Genomic DNA, 8,254 nt, shown 5'->3' on the forward strand with positions numbered 1-8,254 from the left:
TATATATATATATATATATATATATATATATATAGTTCAAGTTAAAGAAAGGGAAAGAAAATGGGTTTAAATGCGATCAAGGCGTTGTACGTGTGTGTTTTAAAAGGAAAAAAAAAGTTATTAGTTAAGTTGGGTTAGTTTTGTTATTGGTTTAAGCTGAGGGGCTAATTTTATAAAACCCACATTAAGTTTGAATTAGATTGGGCTGAATTCTCATCTATTTGGCTCATGATCAAGCCTTCTGTCCACGTCTCCACTCACCCTAATAAGTTTCTTTTCAATCCCAAAACAGTCCTGAAGAGTGAGGAAAAGAGAAACCGATTGAAAGAAGGAAGAGAAAAGGAGCAACGATTTCAAGTAGTCTCATCGACCTTGAGGTAAGTTTTCGTCTCAATAATAGCAGCAGCTAGGGTTTGTCAAAATCCTCTTTAGAACCCAAAAATTCTTCTCGTTTTCCTCTCAAAATTAATCCCGTATATGCTTAATGTTGATGCATATAATTGTCGTTATTTTATCGCCAAAAAAAATTATGTGAATCGCCAAAAAAAACCGGGTCAAAACAAATCGATTTTTAGTCGAGTTTGTTGCTGCTTTTACAGCCGTCCGAAAGACGTGACCTTTTCGTTTAGACTACTTATCTGCTTGAGAGGGGGTTGTCCGAAAGGAAGTCGAGTCTCAGTTACGTAAACTCCTTATGTGGTTCGCATAATATGGATATATATAGGTAGAGGTTCAAACCGAGAACTCCTATGATTTACGAGAACAACCCAATAACCTCAAATTTTTTTAATTAATAAATTAACTTATATTAAATATAAATAAATTAATAAGGGCAGTAATTTAATTAAGTAATTTTTATAATTTTTATTTTAATTAATTATAATTATCCTTTTTTTCCTAGATTGATCACGTTCATTTCCACTCTCTTCTCTTCCATTGTGATAATTGTGTGATTGTATAACCATAACCTATCGAAACCATGATCAATCGAGTGTAACCATAACCTATCGACCATGAGTAATCGTTGTGATAAATGTGTGATTGTCTAACCCTAACTGATCGAAACCATGATCAAATTGAGTGTGCAAGTGATGTTATAATAGTGATATCACATGATTATCACACTCATATCACACCAAATCGTAATGGCCTGCAGATTCCCCAGCTTGGAAAACATTTGATTTCCAATATCCTGATTTTTCCAAGGAGCCTCGAAATATTAGACTTGGTTTAGCAACTGATGGGTTCAATCCTTTTAGGACTATGAGTGTTTCTCATAGTACATGGCCTGTGGTTTTAATGCCATATAACTTGCCACCATGGATGTGCATGAAACAATCTTATTTTATGCTATCATTGCTTATACTTGGACCCTCTGCTCCTGGAAATAACATATATGTCTATTTAGAACCTTTAGTGGAGGAGTTAAAGGAGTTATGGGATGTTGGAGTGAATACTTATGATGCATCAACCAAGAATAACTTTCAAATGCATGCCTCTTTGTTGTGGACCATAAGTGACTTTCCTGCTTATGCTAATTTATCTGGGTGGAGCACTAAAGGTCAACTAGCATGTCCTTGTTGCCATAAGCAAACAAAATCACGACGATTAGAGCATGGGGGAAAATATTGTTACATGGGGCACCGTCGATTTTTGCCAAAAAGACATGTTTTTCGGAGAGACAAGAAGTCTTTTGATGGCACTGAAGAACATGAAAGGCCGCCACGCCGCCTAACAGGGTCTGATATACTTGATGAGTTAAATGGGTACGAAATTAAATTTGGGAAACTAGTGAAGGATAATCCAAATCTTCCATTTAACTGGAAGAAGAGAAGTATTTTATTTGAGTTACCATACTGGAAAGATAATTTGCTATGCCACAATCTTGATGTGATGCATATCGAAAAGAATGTTTGTTATAGTGTGATTGGCACCTTGATGAATTTGGATGGAAAGACTAAAGATCATATAAAGGCACGTCTTGATTTACAAGAAATGGGTACTAAACCTGCACTTCATCCTAAAGCTTACGATAACGATAAAGTGTACCTGCCTCCAGCTTGTTTCTCTATGGATAAGAAGCAGAAGGAAATATTTTGTAATGTCTTAAAAAAGGTGAAAGTGCCGGATGGATATGCATCTAACATATCAAGATGCGTGCAAGTAAAACCTCCAAAAATACTTGGGCTTAAAAGTCATGATAATCATATTTTGATGCAGCAGTTGCTTTCGCTCGCCTTGAGAAAAGTTTTACCTAAGTATGTTCGCTTTCCTTTGATGAAATTATGTCGTTACTATAGACAGTTATGCTCAAAAGTTCTTAGACCTCAAGATTTGGTTGAACTTGAAAACGAGATCGGAAAAACTATTTGAGATCGAGCGAGGATTTTCCCACCATCGTTCTTCGATGTCATGGTTCATCTTTCAGTTCACCTTGCGTCGGAGGCCAAAATAGGCGGTACAGTTCATTACTGTTGGATGTATCCAATCGAGAGGTATGTATTTTTTTTAATTTTTATTAATATTACTGATACAAGTATTATTATTATTTTTTAACTTTTTCATTTTATGAATTTTTAGGTATTTGTCCACATTGAAATCTTATGTTCGAAATAAAACTAAAGCCGAGGGTTCGATTGCAGAAGGATATCTAGCTGAAGAGTGTCTTTCTTTTTGTTCATTGTACTTATATGATGATATTGGGTCTAGACATAATAGGAAAAGTCGAAATTATGATGATGGTGGTTGTCGGGGTGTATTACCTCTCTTCTCGATGTCGGGTTGTTCCGTGGGGGCTATAGAGACACAAACATTGGACCTTGAAACTTTGGCTAAAGCACACTCATATGTGTTGTTTAATTGCAACAAAGTCGATGAATTCATCACGTAAGTCAACAATTATACATCATGAATTTTAGTGCAATTAGTGTTTGAGTCTTTTAACACTATATACTTATACAGTGAACATCTAAATATTGTTCGTGATCAAAATCGACGATTACGTGAGCATGAATTGCAACGTATTCATGGTAAAACTTTTGCATTATGGTTCCAAAATCATGTAAGTAATGATTAGATTAAATTATCATATTACATTTTATAATTTATGCCAACTGCTTTTTAAATTATAATATTTTATGTACTCATACTCAGGTTGAGGAATTGCATACTTTAGGGGATCAAAGAATCACAGAGGAACTAAGGGCCTTGTGGCCTTATTGAGGTTGTAAAAAAAATACAAGGGATTTATTATAAATGGTTTTAGATTTCACACGCAAGAACTTGAGTAGAAAAGAAAAACACAAAATAGTGGAGTTGTGCTTGATGCGAGGACAAATAGTTTCTCAACCGTTAGAGATAGCAATCCTATTATGGGAGATTAACCTACTATGGATTATTGAGTTAGAGTATTTTATTGACAAAAAAGTAGTGTTGTTTGATTGTGATTGGATCTCAACCGGTAAAAGGAAAAGGAAAGATGAGAATGGGTTTACTCTACTTAATTTTAAAGGCTTGAAGCCTCATAATGAGCCTTTTATACTAGCTTGTCAATTTCAACAAGTGTTCTACGTGGTGGACCCTGTTGACAAAGAGTGACAAGTTATGATCAACACAACAACTAGAGATTTTTATGATATGAATGAACAACCATGTCTTGATTATGTTGATACATACTTGCAAAGTGAAGCCTTTAGTCATCCTCAAGTCAATGAAAATATGGACATTGATTTGACTAGAGAAGGTTTTAGTGGAATTATTGTTGACAAAAATATCCCAATTTTAGATGGAGATGAAGATATTTGATGCCTTGTCATGACTTTGGTTATTATGTGTAAGAACTATTTACTTTGCATTGTGATTTTTTTGTTCAATTTATTATTTATCTTTGGATTTTTGCTAGTAATGTCTTTAAGGATGAACAGCGGAGTGAATTTGGCTCATGGGAATAGGAGTCAACAAGTTCCAGAAGACACAATTAACATAGACTCCAGCCATTTTATTGATGATCCAGGTATATGTGATGTGTATGTAGATAGGTGTCATCTTTTGGGGACTACTATAATTATTTGTCAATAATAAATTTAAAAAATTATCCACTTTTCTTATGTTAGTTGTTGATGGAAGCTCACACAGAAGAGTTAGAGGGCCAACATATATGCCAAGTATTTGGGCTCGAGAAGAAGGGGATCGTATTCCAGTTCTGTTCAATGAATATGGCCAACCAGTTGACAAGGAAACTACCAATAGTTTGAGTCATTTCATGGGATCTTTGGCAAGAAGTGGAAAGTATTGTCCAGTTGATATTTCATGGCATCAAGTTAGCACAACTAAGAAAGGAATGTTACTAAACTTTATAGAGGTATACTTGACGTAAATTTGATATATCATGTTATTATTATCTAACTTTTTCTTGTTTGTTAGACAAAATTTGATCTTCCACCGTATCCGATGATTGGATGTTAAAATTATTTGCAAAGAAGGTGAAAAATTGGAGGGCAAGAATAAAGAAAGATTACTATGATCCATCTCTATCACTTCAAGAGCAAATAAAGTCTAAGCCTAAGAGAGTTCGTCCGGATGAATGGATGAACCTTATTGATAATTGGAACAAAGAAGATGCTAAGGTATATTATTTCAAAACAAACTGAAAGTGTCTATACTTTGCTTTGATTACTGTTGCTTTTGTTGTTTTCTACTTCTCTCTGGTTCCTTTCATTAATTATAAAATCTCTGTTGGGTTTCTGGTCAATACTCTGTGCTGGATCATCTATTGTTACGAGAATTATATAAAATAAATCTCTCGGACTGTTAGCAAATGGAGATTAGTGCAAGTATACACTTATCAATTCACTATCGTCTTTTACAAGTAATAAAGTGGTAAAAATACCGAATATCGTCCACGGAGAAAAGGAATAAAAGTTYGTTTTAATAGTCTAAATAAAGATATGATTTCAGATGGTGAATTCGAWGAAATATTTGTGGTGAGTTGGTTAAACACTACTGTTGTGAACAAGTAATAAAAGAGAGCTTAGGGTGTAGGGATTTGTTAAGATGATAAACCGATTTTTAAGTCGACAGCATGCTACAGCATAGTTCTATAGCATGTTTTATAATACTCTCTTGAGGTGTAGAATGGCACACAGTCATAGATTAAGCCTTCATATCTCTATGCAAGGCTGGAATCTCGATATTGACTCAAACTATTCCTTTTATAAGCTAAATGGAGTGAAAACGAGTCTCCTCGATTCTAAGTAGCTCTGATGCATATAATCACTTGATGGAAAAAGACCCTAATACATGGTGTAGGGCATTTTTTCAACCCTGTAGAGCTAATGATATTTGTTATGGAGAGGTATTATAGTATGTTAAGCAAAGCACAAGAATGGAAATCAGTTTTTTGTCCGATATTTGTTTCATTTTTCTATGTATTTTTAAAAACTTTATTTTAGTATCTTAACTTTGATGTTTTAAACATTTAGGTGWTTAATTTATATATRAAAATGTAACGTATTTTGTTCGATAATTATGTGTAAGATACTTTAGTTTTGATGTTTAAGATATCACTAAAATGAAGATTTGAAATTACATATACAAAATAAAAACTATGTATTAGATTTTGATGTAATATGCCTTGAACTAAAAAATAAAAAGTAGTTGTATTTTAAAAAAGCCATGTAATCACCTTTAGATTTGCGAGTCTAGAAGTTGAAATTGTGGTTATATGACTAAAATCAAGCTCTCCCACACTCTTACACTTTAATACCGTTGTCCTTCTCTCCTCTTTCTATGTTTCTTAGTGTGTCTAAGTATGTGAGTTTTGTTTCTACCGAGTACAAAATGAGAAATGAAGGAAAATATGTCGTCTATATCTGAGACGAGCGTTTTGTCGCATTAATTGCCACTTCATAATGCTAAACCTTAAAGTCCACATACCAAACGCATTTATAATTATTATATATGGTAAAAAAATCATTATAGAACATTCTAGGGACAATTTGGTCCATTTAACATTTGCGAACACATCCTAAGGTATCTAGAGGGATACGTCACAAAGGACTTTAGTTTAATGACCTATGACATTTGCAAATTGTAGCCCTATTGATATGCAATCGGGATGAAAGCTTAGTAGACTAAAGATCAACTTCTGGATATCGTTCTTTTGTAGGCAGCAACTTGGTTACATGGAGAAGCAAAATACAGAATGTGGTGTTGAGGCAGAACTTAGAGGTATAGCTCATGGTACATGTGATGGTGTTTGAGGAGTTAAAAAGTAACTAATCAATCTTCTATGAAATTCTATTGTAAAAATAACTGGTGTGGACGATGCAATGGTGTGCAAGTAGACAATGTTATGAGGTAAAACATGTAATACAAGTAGAAAACTAATGAATGTAGAAACTTAAACATGTAAGAAAGTCAAGCAAGAAAGTGTAATCGGGATGGGCTAACCCACACAAGGAGCCTATTTGCATACTCTCTACCCTCCTCACAATACCATTGACGTCACCCTCCAGCATAGCCTATTTGCATACTCTCTACCCTCCTCACAATACCATTGACGTCACCCTCCAGCATAGCCTATTTGCATACTCTCTACCCTCCTCTCTGCAACTTYCGATTTCTTTACTTGCGTCTTYGTTACYGCCCAACACATAGAACCATACAACATAGTTGGTCTTATGGCTACCCCTAGGATTCCCCCTTGTGTTTTGAGGATACCCTCTTATCACACAACAAACTCATAGCCATTCTCCGGTACATGATGTGGCTAATAATTACATAACTAAGGTTATAATTACAAACTCACATCCCACCGCCACTAACCACTATTATTATATATTTATTTTCTTAATTCACGTATATATAGATGGAGTTTAATATACAGACCATGTAATTGTTACAAACTATACGACCCAATCTCAATCTTATGGGTAGATGATTAAACTAATTCCTAAATTTACTCTAACCTCATATTTGACTAATTTAATAACCGCTTCTAAAATAAACAAAATCAAGGACCCAAAGTTGGTTTGTCAGGTTTGTAACAATTGCACGGTTTGTATGTGGAACTCCGCGTGTGTGTGTATATATATATACATATATAGAGGTTGGTTATTATACAACTCTTGACATTTATGCAACCAATACAACCTAATCTCAACCGTCCATTTCATTTGATTAATATGTGATTTTATAGAAGTTTTTATTGTTTCCCAATATAAAGTATCGATCATAATTAATGAACCATATTCATCTTCCATAAATATTCAAATCATAATAAATAAACTCTCATCATTTCCATAAATATCTCAATTTATTGGGTTCCATTGGTTGTACAAATATAATGGGTTATATTTGAACCAAACTCTACATATATATATATATATATATATATATATAAACTTAAGGCTTTGTTTACATTATTGTTTATTTACACACTAGTTCAATTTGGTCCATTTAACATTTTGTCTAGTTATATTTTGGTCTTACCAAACACTCTGTCTAAGTCCACTTYCGGCCTATGAATTCCACATAGCAAACACATCTTAGGTATCAAGAAGGAATACCTCAAAAAGGACTTTACTTTAAAAACCAATGACCTATGTTGTTACATAGGTCAAAATCTGAGATCACAGTCTGGGATGGTATAGTTGTCCAAAAATAGCATTCATTTAATAATTAGAATTATAAATATATGTAGTCAAAAGTCCATCTAATGTTGTTAGAATAATGTTTTATAGCAACTAATGCAACGAATACTCAACTATGTTTTGATGATAGAACTATGAACTACAAATTTGCTTGCGCAATATTGAAACTGCTTTAAATAATGTCTTGGGATTGATTGATGGTTTGATTCAAGAGGTGTGACAGTCCACATGATCTCGGATACGAGGAGTGCAAGGAGTGATACATATACGTATACATACATACATACATACACACACACACATATATATATATATATATATATGTGTATATATATATATATAGACTTGGGATCAAGTGAGACCAGCCTGTTTTCGTGAGACCATATTTTTATACTTGAAACTTCACAGCAAAATGCTGTGAAGGTGACTTTTTTTAACCTTCACAGTGTTTTTACTGTGAAGGTTCGATTTTTGTTAACTTTCACAGTGTTTTTGCTGCAAAGTTTCAAGTGTAAAAATGTGGTTTCACGGGTCTTACGAAACTAGGCTGGTCTCACGTGAACCCAACCTTTTATATATATATATATATATATATATATATA

Source organism: Cynara cardunculus, unplaced genomic scaffold, assembly GCF_001531365.2.
Source record: "Cynara cardunculus var. scolymus isolate 2C unplaced genomic scaffold, CcrdV1 Un_Scaffold_5971, whole genome shotgun sequence".
In the NCBI taxonomy this organism is placed as follows: Eukaryota; Viridiplantae; Streptophyta; class Magnoliopsida; order Asterales; family Asteraceae; genus Cynara; species Cynara cardunculus.